Here is a 22,139-nt window from a genome sequence, read left to right as displayed (position 1 = left end):
AGGGGTCAGTATGATGATATGCACTGTTTCAATAATGTTTTTGTAATTATGACCCCCGAACCTTGTTAAAAAATTCTCTGGTGTATATAACGTGACTCGCGATCTAATGTCCTGTATTCAATTCTCGCTTAGATAACATTAGGAAACGATATTTTACAAACTGTCCCAGGCCGAAACAGTAGAAGGTTTTAGAAGCATTAAAAATAGCAATGATTATGAATTATGATAAAGGATCATTCTGAAATATTCTGTCATAACTTAAATGAAATTCGAAGATTATCAAATTGAAATTAAGAAGTACCTCAATTATAGCAAGGGCTAGTACCAGCTGTTAGTGAAGACTGATGACTAGTTTACACTAGATCGCTAGTTTACAACAATAATTATAGCTAGAAAACTATATATTCTGTCAGTGGTGAATTTACCACTGGTTCATTACACTGTTTCTACCTGACCAATCAGAAAAATTTTGGTTACTTAAAAAAGTTAATAATAATTTTACCTACTAGTACTTTGTTTATTAAAGGAAAGGCATTCTTAGGAAAGGCATTCCGAACCAGTGGTAGATGCATCCGACGATTACAAAAGTACTTACTTGTGAAAGTTTACTTGAATAAAAAAAAAATTATTATTTTCATATTTTTCATTCCATATGTTTAAACCCCACACCCTTGTAAATGAATAAGATGACGCCAAAGTCACAAACTTCTCATCTTATTATCTCTTTACTTTGCATTACCGTACTGTTTGAAGGACTTAATAGTCCCAAGAACAACTCTCCTGTAAAAATATTGCTTCAGTCGCACCACAAAGATCACGAACGGTTTGTTCTGCAAACACTGTACTGATAATAATGTTGGCGACCTAATTGTGTTGGTTTTACGTGTTCTCTCAATGGGGGTGAATTGGTGGAAGCTTATGTTAGAGCTGTGATATTGCAAACCTCCGTACCTATCGCTTATTTAGAGGGAAGCTTTTTTAAAGGTTGTTTTACGCCAGAGCAATAACATGCAACATTTTTGGAAGTCAGTTAACAATCGTAGCGTTATAAAAGCGCTGGCATGTGAAAACTTGTATGAAGTATGAATTGTCTAATTATTTTTGGGGTTCCGTACCTCAAAAGGAAAAATGGAACCATTACAGGATCACTTTGTTGTCTGTCAGTCGGTCTGTCAAGAAACCTATAGGGTACTTCTCGTTGACCTAGAATCATGAAATTTGGCAGGAAGGTAGGTCTTATAACAGACATGAGGGGAAAAATCTAAAAGACGAGAATTTGTGGTTACATCACAAGAAAAAAATTAAAATCTGTGCATGTATCATATGAAAGGGCTTTGTTTGTACATTTTTTAACAGATTTTTATTTATTTTTAGGCATAATAGTTTTAAGTATATAATATTTTTTTCAACTTTACTTGCAAGCTAAATATGTGAATAAATAAATTTAACAATAATTGTATCATCCACTTTGGATGAACACTTGGATTGTACAAAATATTTATAGGTATCCTTCAAATTATCATGTTAACACTATATGAATAAATTGAAATACAGAATTATCATACCAATTATTGGATGAAACAGAAACGTGATCGTAAAACAAAAGCCAATTTAAACACCATTAATACCTCTTTGTACAAATATATTTTTAATTCAATAATTGCACTCAACAACATTTGTAATGACGTCGCATTAAACGCGATCACGTGACAATTAATGTTATTGTTGGATGTTGATTTATTGGGGCCACAATTGGACAAAAATTAATTACATCGAAGAGGCTATCAGTTAGATACCAGACTAATTTGTACAGGAGATAAGTTAGAATAAGTAGTTTTCTAGAAGAGACCGCTTAAATATAATTTAATAGGTAGACCAGAATAAAATATCTAAGTTTTGGTATCTTTCTAGTTTTTTAGACGCTGTTCGTATCTCAAAAAATTGGTCAAATGCAAGCTAGACTCGCACACGAAGTGTTTTTCTAAAAAATTGCAAGTTAATGACGCACAGCGCCATCTTGATGTGATTTAGCAAACTAATTATTTCGGGACCACAAATCTTTAATTTTTATTTGTGATGTCACCACAAATTCACGATTTTGGGTTTATCCCTTTACTTGTGCCGTAGCATTCAAGAAAATACATTAAGTATACTAACTGAATTAAATTATTTAAATTAATTTATCTCCTCATGGATTACATGAGTTTTTAATTTTTCAAGAAAAAAATAATGGCTTTGAATACTATGTTTATTGGTAACAATAGATCCATACTAAAATTATAAATGCGAAAGTGTGTCTGTCTTTCTGTCTGCTAGCTTTTCACGGCTCAACCGTTCAACCGATTTTGACGATATTTGGTACAGAGATAGTTTGTATCCCGGGGAAGGACATAGGCTACTTTTTATCCTGAAAAATGAAAGAAAAATCAAAACCTAAATTCACGCGTATGAAGTCGCGGGCATCAGCTAGTTCTAAATAAAAGCATCCTGTTTGTAGGTATATGACAGATAGGTATATGACACAGACACAATATGACTACCGTGCAAAATGATACGTAATTAAATGAAGATAGCGTGACCGAAAAATACCTGAATACAAAATATTATGTGGAGTTTATGAGTAATTGCTTTTAATGACGGAGGGACAAAAATTAATTTCCCTCTATGTTTGATACTCATTACTCTCCTATCCAGATGTCTAATGGTATGTTCAGTTACTACAAATATTGTGTAATTATTGAATATAGTAGCGTTCAAACTTTTTATTATTATAGGGCTTTGTTTGTACATTTTTTAACAGATTTTTATTTATTTTTAGGCATAATATAGAATATATATAAAATAGGAGGGACAAAAATTAATTTCCCTCTATGTTTGATACTCATTACTCTCCTATCCAGATGTCTAATGGTATGTTCAGTTACTACAAATATTGTGTAATTATTGAATATAGTAGCGTTCAAACTTTTTATTATTATTATTATTAATAATAAAATTGCTTAAAACGCACATAACTCCGAAAACTTAGTTCCTCCCAAATTCTGAGAGAAGACCCGTGCTCAGTAGCGAGCCGGCAATGGTTTTTTGATCATGATGAAGATGAATATAATTAGCATAAACGAAATGCTATATTTATTTTTTAAACCTAAGTATTAAAAAAACTTTATTTAAAAAGCCATAAAAACAGGCCAAATGGCCGTATGGATACCTGCCTAAAATTTAGTTAGTCAAACTAATAAATAATAATAGCTGTAGATATTACTATACTATATAGATAATACTACCTATAGCTAAAATACTATATATTATGTAGGTATATTATTTTTACTTTGAGTAGGTATATCGTAAAGGTTTAAAAAAAAATTATATGAGTAGGTAAGTACATATTTTTAAAGTGACAAGAGCGGGTCATTAAAAAAAAAAATTATATAAAATATGAGAATGAACCTAGTCGAAGTAGGTACCTACTGGTCCATTCTTCGCATTTTTGTAAAATCGAAATATTACATTACAATAAAAATTCGTCACTGCGATTTCATCCAGACTAATTGAACAGATGGTCGTATTTCGAGAAAATTAATCCGAAATACTGTAATCCCTCTTGAACGATCACTTGTCACCGGAAACCACTCGCGCGCTATCAAGTGATACGCCACTTGCTTACTAAGCGCTTTATTTACTGGATTTTTCATTCAACTTTGGTTTATATATAATTTTTTATGATAGTTATTTTTCTACTTACACTTCAAGGATTAATTTTTTTTATTAAAAATAGCGGAACCAGCAGGATAAGGATTGGTTTAAAAAGTACCTAAAGACAATGGGATAAGTTTTTAATCATTTTGTTCAAATCCCGTTGTCCCCGTTAACGGAGACGGGCTAACGGGGACAACGGGACTACACCCATTATAAAATACGAAAGTGTGTTTGTTTGTTGGTTTATTGGTTTGTTGGTTTGTTTTTCAATAACGTTGCAACGGAACAATGGGCATAACTATATCCAATATCCATGCAAAAAATCAGGTTGATCCGTTGTTCCAATAAGGAGTAGTTGAATGACAAACGAACACACTTTTACATTTTTATAATATTAGTATGACCAAGCGCTTTACGCTTTAATCCACGTTTGGATATACCTCGAATGGTTGTGTTACAAAAGTTTTGTCCGCTTCGAAACACTCGAAAAGCGTCATTTGATTGACACTCGCAACTGTGGTGTAGTGTTAAAATTGTCAGCCAGCCTTGAGTGGGGTGTCTCTGTACATTATATCAATATGTAATAGTTTCTAAGTGGGTAATTTATATTATAGTGAGTGGAAATTGCCCGCATTCGTTTTTTGCAAATGCTCTTGACATAGAGAAGTCTCAGGGGACATGAAATGTTAAAAATATAATTGTGGCTTTACATGTAATTTGCAAAAATAATTAGAATGACCACAGAAACAGCAATCAGGTAGTTATTTAATTTTATTTATTTATTTGGCAACCAAAGCAGATTACAATACATCATCATCATGCCGGCTCACTACAGAGCACGGGTCTCCTCTCAGAGTGAGAAAGGTTTTGGGCATAGTCTACCACGCTGGTCATGTGCGAATTGGTAGACTTCACACACCTTTGAGAACATTATGGAGAACTCTCAAGCATGCAGGTTTTCTCACGATGTTTTGCTTCACCGCTAGAGCAAGTGATATTTAGTTAATTAAAACACCCATAACTCCGAAAAGTTAGAGGTGCGTGCCCGGGATCGAACCCCCAACCTCCGATTAGAAGGCGGACGTTAACCAATAGGCTATCTAAGCTTATCTAAGATTACAGTACATTCTAACCTACGAGTAAGTCCTCAATCACTAGGTATATTTTGTTCTTATTATAACCCCAGAGGGTCTCACAACATGACCAGAGTTTAAAGTACGCGTAACTGTATTTAATAAAATATTATGCACACAATAGCGTTAGCTTTTAGTTACAACCAACGTTTAGAGCCTCAATAGCTCAACCGGTAAAGGAGTGGACTGAAAACCGAAAGGTCGACGGTTCAAACCCCGCCCGTTGCACTATTGTCGTACCTACTCCTAGCACAAGCCTGACGCTTAGTTGAAGAGGAAAGGGGAATATTAGTCATTTAACATTGCTAATATTCCTTAAAAAAATATATATAAATAATGACCTATAACAATTAATTATGTGAGCTTATCTGGATCCATACAATTTTTATAAGTAAGTACTTATACGATTGTGAATCACCGTCGCAGTTCATTAATTCGATTCGTTATTTATTGTCTCGTTTACGATTTTTTTGATTGATTCATATATCAATCGTGGAATTCATGTCTCACGAGCAATTAACTGGAGTATTTTCTTGTTGGTGCAAGCCATAAGAGATTTTATCTTTACCATGAAACATAGCCAAGAAAAGAAGCAATAAATTGCTATCGACATGTAAAACACAATTAAGTAAATTATGACACGAGGGCGGTAAGTTGGCCGGACATAATTATGTAAGCCTGAACCGCAGGCGAGGGTTTACCATCGTCACTAGTTTGTAATAACCTACGTACCTTAAACAGGCAGTATCATACGATGTATTTCAATACAGATGTGAGAAAAGTGAAAACAGGTAAAAAATCTAGAGTTCCAAAAACCCATTCAAAATATTGGGCGGAAATTATTCCATTTTATTTTCTACATCATTATTTTAATCACTCATACCTATTTAAAACAAAATAAAAAACTACAAACAAAAAAGTTAAGTACCTAATTAAAATTTAAAGACGCTCCATTTTGAAATTATCTCTGTTTTCCTGTATGTATGTGTGTGCAATGAAGATTTCTAAACAAATAAATAATGAAATAATATGTAGGTTAGTTACATCAAAATGTAATACTCTAATTTTCAGTACGGATTGAAACTTGGACCACACATAGTTCACACTAAAGGCAAAGACCGCATCGTTAACTTAACTGGAAGCGATCTTGGATCAGGTTATGAGTCAACTGGGCGATGTATGCCGTAAAGTTAACAGCAAAGATTATTTCGGCAATATACAGATATGCCAGGCATAATGCACAACAAAAATGAACACCTAAACGGCAGTAAAATTTCACTAATCATGCAATCCATAATTATTATGTATATGTAATCAAAGTTTATTTTTTATTTTATTCAGATACAAGTTAGCCCTTGACTGCAATCTCACCTGGTGGTAAGTGATGATGCAGTCTAAAATGGAAGCGGGCTGACCTGGAAGGAGTATGGCAGTTTTATTATGCCCCTTTGGTTTCTACACGGCATCGTACCGGAACGCAAAATCGCTTCAAATTAATCTATATAATACAAAAGGCAGATAGATAATATTAAAAAGCTAGTTATTGTCATGCACGTAAGAAGTAGTTTCCTATCTAAGCCCAACTAGGAATTTTCTTTCCTGCTGCAAAACGATACTTACTTAATTTTTAACGTGTTTAAGAAACCAATTAAATCTGGGATCTTTTGCCCAAGTGAATACACCAAAAACTTCCTATTTTACACATACCAAAAAATTGTTGGGAAGGTGGTCTTCTTTCAGTGCCACGTCTGAATTGGCTAATCTTTGCCCTATAAAGGAGTAAAACTTATAATTGAATTTCTGTTAACTACACCCCACTGACTGTTAAGACCTGGGCCATAACTCGATCACACACGAGCAGCGCTACCCAGGGCTTTGTTCCAGGACAATGTAGAGTAACAGCTCAATCAAAAGATACCATTAATTTTGTGCCATAATCTTCTTAATTAGTGACACTGGCTATAATTTTTTTGAAAAAAACTCAATATGGTGGCTAACGTCATTTTCAAATTAGATTTTTTACTTTTTATTAGTCCGTTTTTTAGCAGGCCAGTCGTGATTTTTTTCTTTTTTTATTAAGACTTGTAAATAGGTATAAACCATTGCTCTTGCTTTAGTACATTTCTGTTTAACTTAACTGATCTTTGCCCTAAAGGAGTAAAACTTATAATTGAATTTCTGTTAACTACACCCCACTGACTGTTAACACCTGGCCATAACTCGATCACACACGAGCAGCGCTACCCAGGGCTTTGTTCCAGGATAATGTAGAGTAACAGCTCAATCAAAAGATACCATTAATTTTGTACCATAATCTTCTTTATTAGTGATACTACTGGCTATAATTTATTTGAAAAAATTCAATATGGTGGCTGTTTAACGTCATTTTCAAATTAGATTTTTTACTTTTTATTAGTCCGTTTTTTAGCAGGCCAGTCATGATTTTTTTCTTTTTTTATTAAGACTTGTAAATAGGTAAAAACCATTGCTCTTGCTTTAGTACATTTCTGTTTAACTTAACTGATCTTTGCCCTAAAGGAGTAAAACTTATAATTGAATTTCTGTTAACTACACCCCACTGACTGTTAAGACCTGGGCCATAACTCGATCACACACGAGCAGCGCTACCCAGGGCTTTGTTCCAGGACAATGTAGTGTTACTGCTCAATCAAAAGATACCATTAATTTTGTGCCATAATCTTCTTTATTACCATGTGTACGTAGTTAGTTACTAAGACCATTTTATTGTCGAAATACTAATCATTTTTAAGGTTACGTATCTCAAAACGAAAAAAGAACCCTCGAGGCAAGTGCGTCGAGTATGTTTAGGGATTTGTGTGGTGCTACGTGGTGGTGGTGCGCATTGCTTGCCTGGTGGCTGGTTTTTCCTGCACGTTTAGTAGTGGGAGGGCAGGCGGTGCATGTCGCATGCTGCATGTTGCACCATACAGATTCGACCTGTTTCAGCAGATTATAGCAAATTAAGCTTTTGGTTCATTGAATATCATGGATTTCCGCAAAGAAACGCCTGCTTCTATACAACACTAGTATATGCTCGCGACTTCGTCTGTGTGGGCTACATTAATTTTAAACCCGTATTTAATCGGGGTTGAATTGAAATCCTTTCTAAGCGGATCCCTACGTCATAATAGCTATCTGCATGCCAAATTTCAGCTTGATCTGTCCAGTGGTTTGAGCTCAGTCATAGTCAGCTTTTCCTTCTATATATTATACAGATTATCAGCTGATACATAGTCCAGTTCCTAATCAGAACTTCTCCAATAAATCACAGAGTTAAACACAATAAATCACGAGGATTATCTCTATAAAAAATATTGCGGGGACATTTGCCGAATACGAAAACCAAATAAACCTTATCATACTAGCCCTTCGATTCCTGGCTTCATATTTCTTTGAATGCTCTGCTCCATATTTCATTGTTTTATGGTCTACGAATGATAAAAATGGTAAAGCGTAGGTTTTATTTAAGTCTGTACGAAATCCCGTCGAAATGTTTGATTTTATTCGCTCAACAGTTTAACCGATTTTGATGAAATTTTGCATCGAATTAGCTTACACCACGGGGACGGATATAGGATTTTTATCTTAAAATCAAAGAGTTCCCACGGGATTTTTATAAACCTGAATCCACGCGGATGAAGTCGTGGGCATCTTCTAGTTAGATAAAAGTGGACAGACGATACCAATCAAGTCGCAGGGTGCTCCTCGATTCAGGTGGTGCAAGATCGTGGCGTGTGAAAGTCCTTACAAAAGACCTATACCCAGCGATGGACCATGATGATCGAGATGATAATAATGAGGCTTTTATTTATGGCCTTAATGACTGAGGCTTGACAGTGTTTCAAAGTGCCCTGATGGAAAGAACTTGTTGACTAATAACTTCGAAGGCTTGGTACATAGATAAATTACGGGTCTCATGGTCTGGTAATATAATATAATTAACTAGATACATCCTATTACAATGTAAAGGATTATTTAAATGATAAGCAAGCTTGGGAATGAGATGCTTAACGGCTTTGTGATAGTTCTAATAAGTTTCAATAATTTTGTAAAGTGGTGATAATAAAAAGAATACCCGGCTGAGTTTGTTGTGGGCTCTTCTCAGACCTGGGCGCGTTTGGAACCCTCGTAGCTTTAGTTTTAAGTTTGCGTAATAATTATCACCACTATATCTTACAAATCTAACACCATACCAGACCATCAATAAGAGTAATTTATTACCTATTTTGAATAAATCATTTGACTTTTGACTTTGACTTTTTACAGAAACTTGTATCACCATCATACTTATCCCGGGAAATTAAAGAGTTCCCAGGGGATTTTTAAAAACCTAAATCTGGATCAGCTAGTAGGTACATAAAGTATCTTGGAGATATACCAAAGAAGCATTTCAATTGTAATATACCTACCTTCCTACAGTTAATTTTCACCACGCTTGTGCCACCATATAGCAGCCGTATGTAGTCTTGTCGGCACAAAGAATGTACAAGCGACATCTCCGGTACAGCGGTATTTCAATTAGAATCATTCGTCTTCCATACTGTCCGAACATCGACGTACAGGTTTAATTAAATACAACAATACATGGCTAACCAAAATGATATAAATAAGTAGATTCTAGATTCTACTATGTAGAACTTTCATGAAGATTGTTTTCTCCATGATTTTTTAATCAAAGTGCGACTTCGTCCGCGTGAATTTAGGTTTCTAGAAATCCCGTGGGAACTCTTTATTTTCCAGGATGAAAAGTAGCCTATGTCCTTCCACGCGATGCAAGCTATCTCAGGAAAAGATAGACACACTTTCACATTTACAATATTAGTATGGAAATGGACATATTATGGATATGGATAGGTACCATTGTGCACTTTTTGATTGTCAATTGTTGAATTTGTAAGAAAAACCGGCCAAGTGCGAGGCACGTTCGCGCAACGAGCGTTCCGTACTACAGTCGTATATTTTCAACATTTTGCATGATAATTCAAAAACTATGATGCATAAAAATAAATAAAAATCGGTTTTAGAATGCACAAGTAAAGGCATTTCATATGATACCCCACTTGATAAGTTATCTTATTACAAAAATTGAAAATACTAATTATTAATTAATGACCACAATTTTAATTTTTTTGTGTAATGGAACCACAAATTCTCGGTTTTTCCCCGAATGTTGGCTATAAGACCTACCTACCTGCCAACTTTCATGATTCTAGGTCAACGGGAAGTACCTTGTAGGTTTCTTGACAGACCGACAGACAGACAGACAGACAAAAAAGTGATCCTATAAGGGTTCTGTTTTTCCTTTTGAGGTACGGAACCCTAAGAATTATGTAATGGTGATAATTTAATTACTTACGTAAAGTTAAAACTAGAGTACGTTTGTTCCAAACGCACCCTGGTCTGGTGAAGAAGCCCACAACAAAGTCACTTAAGTTCTCCTTCAATCACACCGTTTTGTGGAGCCACGGATCTACATGATTTTTGGAAATGGATAGTGGATATATGTAGCTGAAGACCGGGTACATAGGCTACTTTTTATTCCAGAAAATCCAGAAAATCAAAGAGTTGTCACGGGATTTTGAAAACCTAAATCCACGATACGATATCGCGGGCTTCCGCCTAATTTTTAATAAGAAATGTCATAACTTTTAAAAAATAAAGAACCAGATTAAACAGAAACTATTAAGCACCTACTGAAGCACGTAATATGACTAAATAGCGCCATAAAAACTTTAAATATGTGCCTTATTAGTGTTGTAAAAAGGAACAAAAGCAGAACTTCCTTACCTATATTATTATTACTGTACCGCAGCCTGTGACTCATTGCAGCGCATTCTATAGTGATGGGAAAAAGGTCGATTTTCAATCGATATTTTCTTTTCTCTTTTTTCTCGATATGCTCTTTTTTTTATAACTGTAACGAAAATTTAAAAAGACAATTGTTTTAAGCATTTATATGAAAAATAAATAGGTAGTTTTTTAATTTAAATGAATAATAAAAATTGTATCGTTAAAATATGCAATGCCCCTTCCAATTTATTTTTTACCCTATGTGCAAGCCTATAATTATTAAAAAATATAGGAAAGTATGTATGTAATTTAAAATTCAAAATTTCAGTCATAAATTAAAATACTGCCTAAATTACGGAAATAATTTTATCATTTCAATCCATCGCCGAGACCTCGGCTCAATATGGGCGATTGAGCAGAGGTCTCCTCTCAGTATGAGAAAGGTTTAGGTCATTAGTTCACCGCGTTGGCCACGTGTGGATTGACAGACTTCGCACACCTTTGAGAACATTATAAAAAACTCTCAGCCACGCAGGTTTCCTCACATTGTATTCCTGGACTTTTTAATTACCTGTATCCAATTTGCACTTCTTCTTTTTAATTTAAACCAAAATAGAACAATACAATACAAATAAACATTACTTTTCTTCTGACTAGTACATTATAAAAATAACTAGCTTATGCTCGCGACTTTATCCGCGTGGACTACACAAATTTCAAACCCCTATTTCGCCCTTTTAGGGGTTGAATTTTCAAAAATCCTTTCTTAGCGGATGCCTACGTCATAATAGCTAGCTGCGTGCCAAATTTCAGCCCGATCCGTCCAGTAGTTTGAGCTGTGCGTTGATAGATCAGTCAGTCAGTCAGTCAATTTTTCCTTTTATATATTTAGATATATTGAAGTGATATATTATTATTGATTATTGGATTATCCGCAACACTAACGTGAAAGGAGTTGGAAAGAAAATAAATTATAATTATACACACTTTCATACAATACCTAATTACACCAATACAAAAGTACTTATTATTCGAGAATTTTATGAAGTACATCGTTATAATAAAAATGTTGACATAGGACAGTAACGATTAGATATTAGACGCCTCTAATAAGATGGTTGCAATTCTTTAACTGCAAGTGTTGTGTGACATTGATGTAAGAAATGTGTTATTATGGAAAAATTATACACAAAAATGCACTATTACAGACATGAATTTTTCTTTCAATTGAAAAATTGGCACTTACATTGAGTGATGGCAAATATTTAATGAAACGCAGTTTTCCTTTCTTTCAATGAAAATGTGATTATCACCCTTAAGGCTGCATGTAGTTTTTTTGTCTTAGTAATATCTATATTTTACCAAAAAAAAAATGAAAAAAAAGATATTACTAGTTTATATATAGACTTCAGAAAGAATTTTGATCTTTTCTTATTTCCAAAGGTCTGAGTTTTATCTGAATCTTATAAGATTTTCAGTGTTGGCTCCATCGACTAAGAAAAAAAAGACTTGTTTCTCAAAAAGCTACAGAAACATTTCTGTTTTTCTAGCTTACACCGTAGACGAGTCGAACGAGGCTTATTTTCCTAGCAATAAAAATACCTATGGAGAAAAAGTATTATTATATAGTACGCGGCAGAAAATAATGTACATCGGCCGTTAGAATGACGTTTCGGCTTGGTAGAGCGTTGTTTCGTACTTATATTATGACGTTTTGTCGGTCTCAACGAAAAAGACAATGCTCTACATATTATCAGTTTTTTCCTTCTAAAGGTCGATGTACATTATTTTCTGACGCGTACTGTACCTATAATGTCGTAATAGTACCCAGTAGGTATAAAGCTTTATTGCAACAAAACATAGTGCATATTTAAAATTAAAAAAAGGAAAACAATTATTCTAGGGTGCGAAGGCAACCTTAAGTACTTTTTTTGGTAAAATAAATAAGCCTATATAAAAAATTAAGCAAATTTTTCATTAGCTATACTCGATAGGAATCATAGTTACGATAAATATTTCTAGATGTCATCGAAGAAATATTATAAATATTTATAGTATTTAATTGTATAAACCCATTTATCTTTTCCAATTGTGCAAACTGTCAAATTTCGCAAATAGTGATGGATGTAATAAATAATTCATGGTATTATCGATAACAGTGGTGCCACGCTAGCGGAGCGTCGGTAAAGGGTGACCGACGTTGTGTCGCCGCGGTAACAGGGGGCGTTACGGTGTCAGGGCTGCCACAACATTTTATAATAAAAAAATAAAAATTCTTTTATTTGGGACCATAGCGCAAACACAGTAGACAGTGCAAAAAACAACAAAAACATACAGAAAAACACAACAGAAACATACAGATAAAAAGATCTAGAGAGATATCCCCCCCCCCCCCTTCCTTCTAGTCTAGGGTAGGATAGACAAGATCAATTCTCTCATGAAACTTCTACATGATAGATTTATGTCCCCACACAAGCTTCATTATGTGTTGTCACAGATTTGCCCTATGACTACACATACTAAGTAATCGCAAATGATTTTTTTTTTCCTTTACATTACTAAGCTCAGGTGATAAATGCAACTAAAAGACGTAAACGTAAGTTCTACATCTTACTTGTTTACACAATTATTACACCAAAATAATTAGAATTGTTTAAGTGTAAAGTTGACAGCCCTGTTCATTGAAAGGGTCGTGTGGGGGAAATATTCGACTACAATAGAACACTTCCACTTACACCTTCAAGCCAAGTAACATATGCGGTTCTAGTTCACATTCCTTTGCAATAAGAACCAAAATCGTATAAACAATCTTTAGAGATGGCACAATATTACACGTGGCTGACCGTAGTTACAGGAGAGGGGAAGTATTGTACGCTGGTTACGCCACCTGTTATCCGTACTGTCGTAACTTCAATTTGACCGTTATTTGAAATTCTACCTTAAATTCAACTGTCTAAGGTATGTTTTTCTTTAAACTAGAAAGGACGTAATGCGTTTCGGTTTTGTGTATTAGATATATCAGTGTTGAATATCAATGTACGAGCATCTATCGTAGATACGGACTAAAGGTTCGTACGCACCTGAGCGGCGCGGCGCGGCGCTTCAGTCCGACTGCAGAACGCGTCACCTCAGGCCGCTCGACGGTGCCTACCGCACTACAACTTCAGTACGCGGCACCTCGCGTCACTTGCGCGTCACTTTTATACCCGTTCGCGTACGAGCAACAACTTCGCAAGATGAGCGACAGTGAAGAGGATTTGATTATTATTTCTTTGTTGTGCAGAAGAAGAACGAATTATCGAAGAGAAAAAACCGGCCAAGTGCGAGTCAGGCTCGCCCAATGAGGGTTCCGTACTACAGTCGTATTTTTTCGACATTTTGCACGATAATTCAAAAAATATGATGCATAAAAATAAATAAAAATCTGTTTTAGAATGTACAGGTGAAGACCTTTCATATGATACCCCACTTGGTATAGTCACTCACTTCGAAAGTTGAAAATACTAATTATTAGTTCATGACCACAATTTAATTTTTTTTTGTGTGATCTAACCCTAAATTCACGGTTTTCAGATTTTTCCCCAAATGTCAGCTATAAGATCTACCTACCTGCCAAATTTCATGATTCTAGGTCAACGGGAAGTACCCTGTAGGTTTCTTGACAGACAGACGGACAGACAGACAGACAGACAACAAAGTGATCCTATAAGAGTTTCGTTTTTCCTTTTGAGGTACGGAACCCTAAAATAGGGGTTCGAGATTTGTGTAGTCCACGCGGACGACGTCGCGGGCATAAGCTAGTATAATATAAACACAAGCACAACAATAGGTAGGCATATTTCCGAAACTATTAATTCTACCTAGATGAAGTAGGTAGGTATAATATGTACATAATATATTATAGTTATTTAATCAGGATTATTTTTACCATTGATGTTTTCTCATAACGCTCGGAGAGACATTTATACATTTAGACACTGGGAAGGGGGGAAGCCGACATCCTAGGGGTTGGGACCTTTGAGGATATACTTCTAAGAGCATGAGGAACACGTCATGTGCCAAAAATTAAACCTACGTTATTTATTTTGAGGTCTATCTTGCCGATTCTTGCCTGTACTTTAAATACCTAACAAGATGCGCGTGTATCTTATTCGAGCGACGTACGCATACTGAAGCGCCGCGCCGCGCCGCTGGGTATGTCGCACTAGCGTCACTGCACTGCGCGTCGCTTCGCTGCGCTTCAAAATATTCTCTCCAGATGTGACGCGCGGCAACGCGCGGTGAAGCGTGGTGAAGCGCTGTGCAGCGCCGCTCTAGTGCGATATGCGCCATACAAAATGATAGAAATGATATTTTGAAGCTCTGTGCCGCGACGTGCAGCTCGCTGAAGCGCCGCGCCGCGCCGCTCAGGTGCGTACAAACCTTTATTGGGCATAATTTAGAAATTGTTTGCTCAAGACGCTCTGATGACGTGATTATGAAGACAATATATCGAGTTGTCATCGTTTGTCAACTCCTGAATAAGTATGTTTACGACTAGTTGGATGGTCTATTTATCTAGTTTCCCGTAACTAGGTTTGAGATCTCCGGAATATTATGATCTTATTCTGAAACTTGGAATTAAGTTTGGAATACATTTGAATAGACTGCGAAATGTATCTGTCAATAATAATCTTATTTATATTTAAATTACTGTAAGAAGTATTTCAGAAGAAAAACAAAGAAAAAGGAGACAAAATGAAAAAAAGTTAGTGCCAGTTATCTGAACTAAAATATGCCTAAAGTTAAAAAAACTATAATATTGTGTTTAAGATATAACTTTGGTAAGTAACTTAACTACAGATCACTGATAAAATTGATTGTGAAAATTATTGTTAGACAGCAAAATTTTTACAGTCCCCAATAAAATAAAAATAAAATTCATCTTAATAATATTGACGCAAGAAACCATCGAAATACAGTTACATCACTAAAGGGAAAAAATAACTTAACCACATACATAATACCCATAATATAAATGCGAAAATTTATTTTTTTAATGGTTTGTTGGTTTGTTCTTCAATCACGTCGTAAAAGAGTAACGGATCGATGTAATTTTTGAACGGGTACTTATATTTAAAGACCTATAGAGAGTGATTATAGGCTTATTTTTTTCTCCCAAAGGAAAATCAAAGAATTCCCAGGGTATTTTTAGAAAGCTAAATCCACACAGACGGAGCCGTGGGCATCGGCTAGTAAAGAAATATCCATACTAATATTATAAATACGAAAGTGCGTCTGTCTGTCTCACCGTCTGTCTGTCTGCTGCTAGCCTTACACGGCCCATCCGTTCAACCGATTTTGACGAAATTTGCTACAGCTATAGCTTGCATCCCGAGGAATAGAAGGACAAGAACAAGGACAAGGCTACTTTTTTCCCGAAAAATCAAAGAGTTTCTACGGGATTCTTAACAACCTAAATCCACGCGGACAAAGTCGCGGGCATTAGCTAGTTTTTAATAAAAATCGTTAAAAAGCAAACATATTCATTAATCTAAACTATTGTAAGCTAACAACAGAAACACCTGTGTTTAAACTTCTCATATAAATAAAAAATAATTAGCCGATAAATTAAAAAACTATGACCAAGGGCAATCTGATAATTTTCGTTCACGTAATGTCAAAGTTCAAAGAAGGGTAAGTTACTTTATGTATGGGTTTTCATTTTTTTTCAAAAACAAAGGAAATTGTAGAATAATAAACATGCGACTATTTTAGATTTAGTTAAAACAGAAAACTAGCTTAAGCTCGCGACTTCGTCCGCGTGGACTACACAAATTTCAAACTCCTATTTCACCCCCTTAGGGGTTGAACTTTCAAAAACCCTTTCTTAGCGGATGCCTACGTCATAATAGCTATCTGCATGCCAAATTTCAGTCCGATCTGTCAAGTAGTTTCAGCTGTGCGTTGATAGATCAGGCAGTCCGAAACAGCTTTCTAGTTCATAAAATAGAAAAATAAAAACAAATAGGTGTACCTTTAGAAAACATTTCATGATCAAGTAGGTTTTTTTTAAAATTCATTATAGGTAAACGCTTGACAACTAGGTACTTATTATGTATCCGAACTCTATTGTTTTCTACATTTTATCATTATATATTTTTCGTTACAATCTAATACAATCACTATCATTCCATTGTTATAATCAACAATGCCACAAAAATTTTGCCACTCGCAATATTTTATGTACAACAAAAAGGAAACAATGCTCACCTTATATTTTATCACGTGTGACAAAATACAAATTGCAAGAACATAGACAACTTCATAGATGAAAAAAAAACATCGTCTATTCACTGACCCCTTCAATGCAATGGTTAAAATAAACATGTGTAACATCCATTATTTATGGTCAATTATGTCCTGCAAACGGACTTTTGGGAATATATGGCCTATTAGTGCCTTTACTATTCTTTGGAGAGGACATTTTGGATTAAGTTGTCTCGATTTCAGCTGATAATGGACATCAAAGCTAAGGTCTAGATCAATGGAGTCTCCTTTATTTTAATTTAATTTTAAGTTTGGAAAAGAATTATTACCTACTATGTACCTATCTAGGTACTTCTAATTTTCTGAAACATTTACTTAGGTATAACATGTCTAAATATATTTTATCACCCATATATTCTATTCCTGTAAATATAGAGCTGTAGGTACATACCTATATAAACATACACACAAAAAATGTTACCAGTCGATAATTTTTATCAACCAGTGTGGTAGAATCATACAGTTGCCTAATTCATTAGTATGAACTAGGTAGTTTAAAAAGATTCCGACCAATTGAGAACCTCCTCCTTTTTTTGAAGTCGGTTAAAAATAGGACTGTTTTAAGCATATTTGGATACTATGTCATGCAAAATCATCAAAAATTTGACGAACACGTCAAATATAACCAACTTTTAAATACGAGTAGCTCATTTCGTATATACCCAGCCTGCATTGCATATAACAATGCGCCTTGAGGTACCTATTGTAGCTTTATGTTACTGTGCTAGAAACTTTCCCGCAAGTTCCAAAAACAACTGTACAAAGTTTCAACTCAATCAGAGAACGATGCGCAAACAAAAACTAATTTTATTTATAAAGAAGATGTAACGGTATCTCAACTCTTTTCCCAAGCCACAGTCAAAGGTGATAACTTAACAAAATTTGTTCCTATAACTCAGCAACATTGTCATAGAATAAAGGTGACGCTTCGTCCAAAAACCATGTCGCATTTAATAGGACCACCTCGGGCACATAAATTGCTTAGTTTATGATCTAGAAATAATGCCCCCACTTCATTACTGGCTATTCTTTGATTTGCAAGGGTATTTGTATGTGGGTCAAGTAAGAATTACTGTGTGAATTGTAAAGGGTGAAACTGAGACTGAAGGGGAAAGGGGCTTTGATAGAAGCTTTTTGTTTTGATAAACGTTTTATGGCAATCGTCTTGTAAGAGAAAGGAAATACTTATTTCTAATTTGCATTTGTAGTATCTATATTAAGAGAAAACCGCCGCCCGCTCACTTCTCTCAGAATGAGATGAGTTTGGCCATAGTCCACCAAGTTGGCCTAGTGCAGATTGACAGACCTCAGACACCTTTGACAACTCTGAGACAAGAAAGTTTTTGAACAAGTGAAAGTAAAGCAAGTGATATTTAATTGGTTAAAACGCACATAGCTCCAAAAAATTTGAGATCCATGCCCAAGATCGAACCCCGGATTTCCCGAATGGAAGGCCGACGTCTTAGCTTGTTCTCTAAGGCACGGAGGAAATGAAAAGGCCTTGGTACTTGGTACTGGTATTCAAAGTCGATCATACATGCAGTTACGGACTTGGGCCAATGCTGCTCGACAATCGCATTCAATTGATAAGAGAAAGAAATAATAACATCGAAGTTATATCTTCGATGTTATTATTTCTTTCCCTTATCAATTGAATGCGATTGTTCCGTTTTAAAAAATACGCAAACCCTTTGCGCAATTTTTAATATTTACTCAGATTTAATTTAAAAGTAATTTTCAAAAAGTATGAAAGGAAAGCATATAATTGAAGCAATACAGAAAAGTATAAAATGGGATTAACTTATCTATCAGTGTTACGATATAATAAAAGGAAATTGTGGAAACAACAACAAACAGACATAAAACGCACGAATATTGCGTCATTTCCCATTTCGAAGTGGACATAGTATCACATAAGACAGTTAAAGAAAAGAAAATTAAATTAACTTTTCCACACCGTTATGGCAGAACGTCATAAAACTAAAGTACAATGTCCTTTAAGAACTGTACGAAGATAAAATCGCAGTTCTCGAAGCTAAGGAACTGGTTATAGATAATAGAGTTTAAGCTATTGAAAGCGCGTATTACCTTGTTTAATAAACATTGCAACTTTGTTGATTATTGCTGGAAACCGGTTAAGAATCTATTAAACTATGACCTTACAGGGGACCCCTTGAAAGGAAACACAAGTGACAAATGCGCAAAATTAAAAGCTGACAATGAAATACATGTAAAAGTACATTTTAATGACCTTGTTATTATAATACAAAGTAACAGCAGTTATATTTTAATAGCCAATCCGAATGTCCCATTTAATACTTTAATGTCAAAAGTTTCGATGAGAATCCTTGCTATTAATTTGGACATTGCTTCAATATCTGGAGTTCTAAAAGTAGCACATGATAATAAATAACACAATATTATTATATTTTATTGCTTTGAGAAATTTCAAGTTGCTGTTATACTTTTATTGGTAGAAAACTTTATATTTCAAGTTTTACAAGTTTTCGAAATTAAAACGAGCATATTTTTTAAACTACATAACATAAAAGATGCATAAAAGTGTAAAGAGATGACCGTCTGCTTTTCCATAGACTATAATTATCACTATAGAGTTATATCTTTGGAACTCTTTTTAATTAAATATAAAAAATAAATTGTAAAAGTATAAAAAGATTACTTATTATTAGATAGGTGTACAATATTAAAAATGTTAATGACTTTAAAACTATTAAGTTCTTTGATGGTAGTATTAACACGCTAACATTTTAAATTGCACTCGATTATACTAATAAAAACCCGACCCAGATTCGAAATATCAAAATGCTACTGACAAAAGGGCATCCGTTACGACCATTAAGGATCTTATTTCACACCTCTCCAAACACTTAACGATCTTTAGAACTATAGAACAATGATAACACATCATTAGATCTAAAATGGTCAAATAATGACCATGAATAAATAATACAGTGAGATAAGGGTTCGGAATAGGGTCGCATCTAAATTGTAACAATGGCACCCCTAAAGGTGTACCTCGAGGCAATTTCTTGGACCACTTTAATATTAATTATACGTGTCGGAATCTTATCACAATATAGTGTGTAGATTAATGTATTTCGCAAAGTGAATGCTTAATGTTTGACAGTTGAATATTATTGAATCAAAAGAGTTTATTATTATTTCTCAAAATAGTAATAGAAACGGGAAGTTAAACTGATCATGCTTCCAAAAATTTTCGATGAAATAAAATTCATAGGAATCCTAAATAATTAAAAAAAAGAGGAACAATAAACACTCCGTAGACATATTACATGACTTGATTGTACCTACTTGAAGCGAAAATAATTAACGTTTTTGTTCATGTTTCATATTAAAATCTATGTAGGTACAACTCAAAGCAGTGCGTCTAGATCTTCGAATTTTATTTATTGTGAGATTTTGTTTATAGATTCCAGACTCTCTCTATTTTAATGACTGAGATTTTTTAAAGAAAGTAGGTACCTACCACCCACAAACAGGCGAGGCTATCAAATTTTTTATTTTTATTTATTTAGATACAAGTTAGTCCTTGACTGCAATCTCACCTGATGGTGACGATGCAGTCTAAGGTGGGAGCGGGCTAACCTGGAAGTAGTATGGCAGTTTTTATTAAACCCATACACCTTTGGTTTCTACACGGCATCGTACCGGCTTTGCCGGTAGGGTGGTAACTAGCCACGGCCGAGGCCTCCCACCAGACCAGACCAGAAATTTAGAAATTATAAAATTCCAAATCCCTGCCAGGAATCGAACCCGAGACCTCCCACTAATAAGACCACAGCGCTTACCACTGCGCCAGGGAGGTCGTCAAATATAAATCGTATAAAAATAAAACATCAACAACAAGTAAAACTTTGAGTAGATTCGAAATAAAAAATAATTCAAGCATAAGCACATTATTATTATCAATACAAAACTGTGATTAGATGTCAAGTCCATTTAAATTTCTAAATAATGAAGACGAATTATCTCTTTTATAGTTCGAGGCATTCAAGGAACAAATATTTGACAACTACCAGATGAGTCACCTTCGATCCAAACAATCTTAATCCTCGAGGTATATGAACTTACAATGAATAAGAAGCACGTACAGTTGTATAGAGGGATGGACCGTTTCACAGGTAGCATGTAAAAAATCATGTGAAAAACCTTTTCATATGTAACATTGCCTGCCTGTGAATTTTCTGACATCAGCGTTGTTGATCGTGGACATAATATTCTTAGTTAAATTAATGTAGCAACTTTATTTTAAGTGCTGAAAGAACACGTGAACAAAGTGTATTCCAAATCAAGAAAGACTAAGATGCGTCAATGGACAATTTCTTAGTATATAAGATAATTTAATTAGGTTAAAGTAAAATAACTTAGGTATTAGTCATAAATTAGGCTAGATCGTAATACAATTGAGTAGCTAATTGGCACTCAACAATAAGGAAAAAAACTATTGTGAGTGCGAAAGTTGAAAAATCATCGGTGAAATCGGTGCTGTGAAGAAAAATCATATTTTAACCAAATGAAAATAAGCCCTTGCCCATTCTCTAGTCGTAAACATACGTTTTTTAAGACCACGACAATGGGTGAGCGCGCCACTAGTTCACAGGTCATAATGAATTCAAAATATGCATTGTGTGGCTCTTTTTATCGCTAGGGAGTTAAACAATGACATTCTGATGATCTCGATCTCTTTTGAGTGTGATTTGATTTATAAACAAAAAATTTGGACAATGAGAGTAAAGTGTCGGTGGCAGTGATATAAATATTTACTAGATTGGGTGCTTCATAGTAACAACATTTTCCCAGGAACATCGGTGTCCACACTCCTGTCAATCGTAATCATCCATCTTTGGCTGCATCATCACTTGCCACCAGGTCTGAATGCAGCCAAGCGCTTACCTAGTCTATAAATTGAAAAAAAAAACGCTTTAGACGCAGTCAATTATAGATACTAAAACAGACAATAGATACTACAGGTACCTATGTGAACAATAATAATTTAGAATTATCGCACAATTTAGTTTATTTTTTACAAAAAGACTGCATCTAAAGCGGATTATACGATTAACAGGAGTATGGAGACCGATGTTCGTTGGAACATGAAGTTACTATGAAGCCTTATCTAGTGAAACATTTAAATATCGCTGTTTAAGT

Source organism: Maniola hyperantus, chromosome 21, assembly GCF_902806685.2.
Source record: "Maniola hyperantus chromosome 21, iAphHyp1.2, whole genome shotgun sequence".
Classification (NCBI taxonomy): domain Eukaryota; kingdom Metazoa; phylum Arthropoda; class Insecta; order Lepidoptera; family Nymphalidae; genus Maniola; species Maniola hyperantus.
This window is presented reverse-complemented; position numbering follows the sequence as displayed.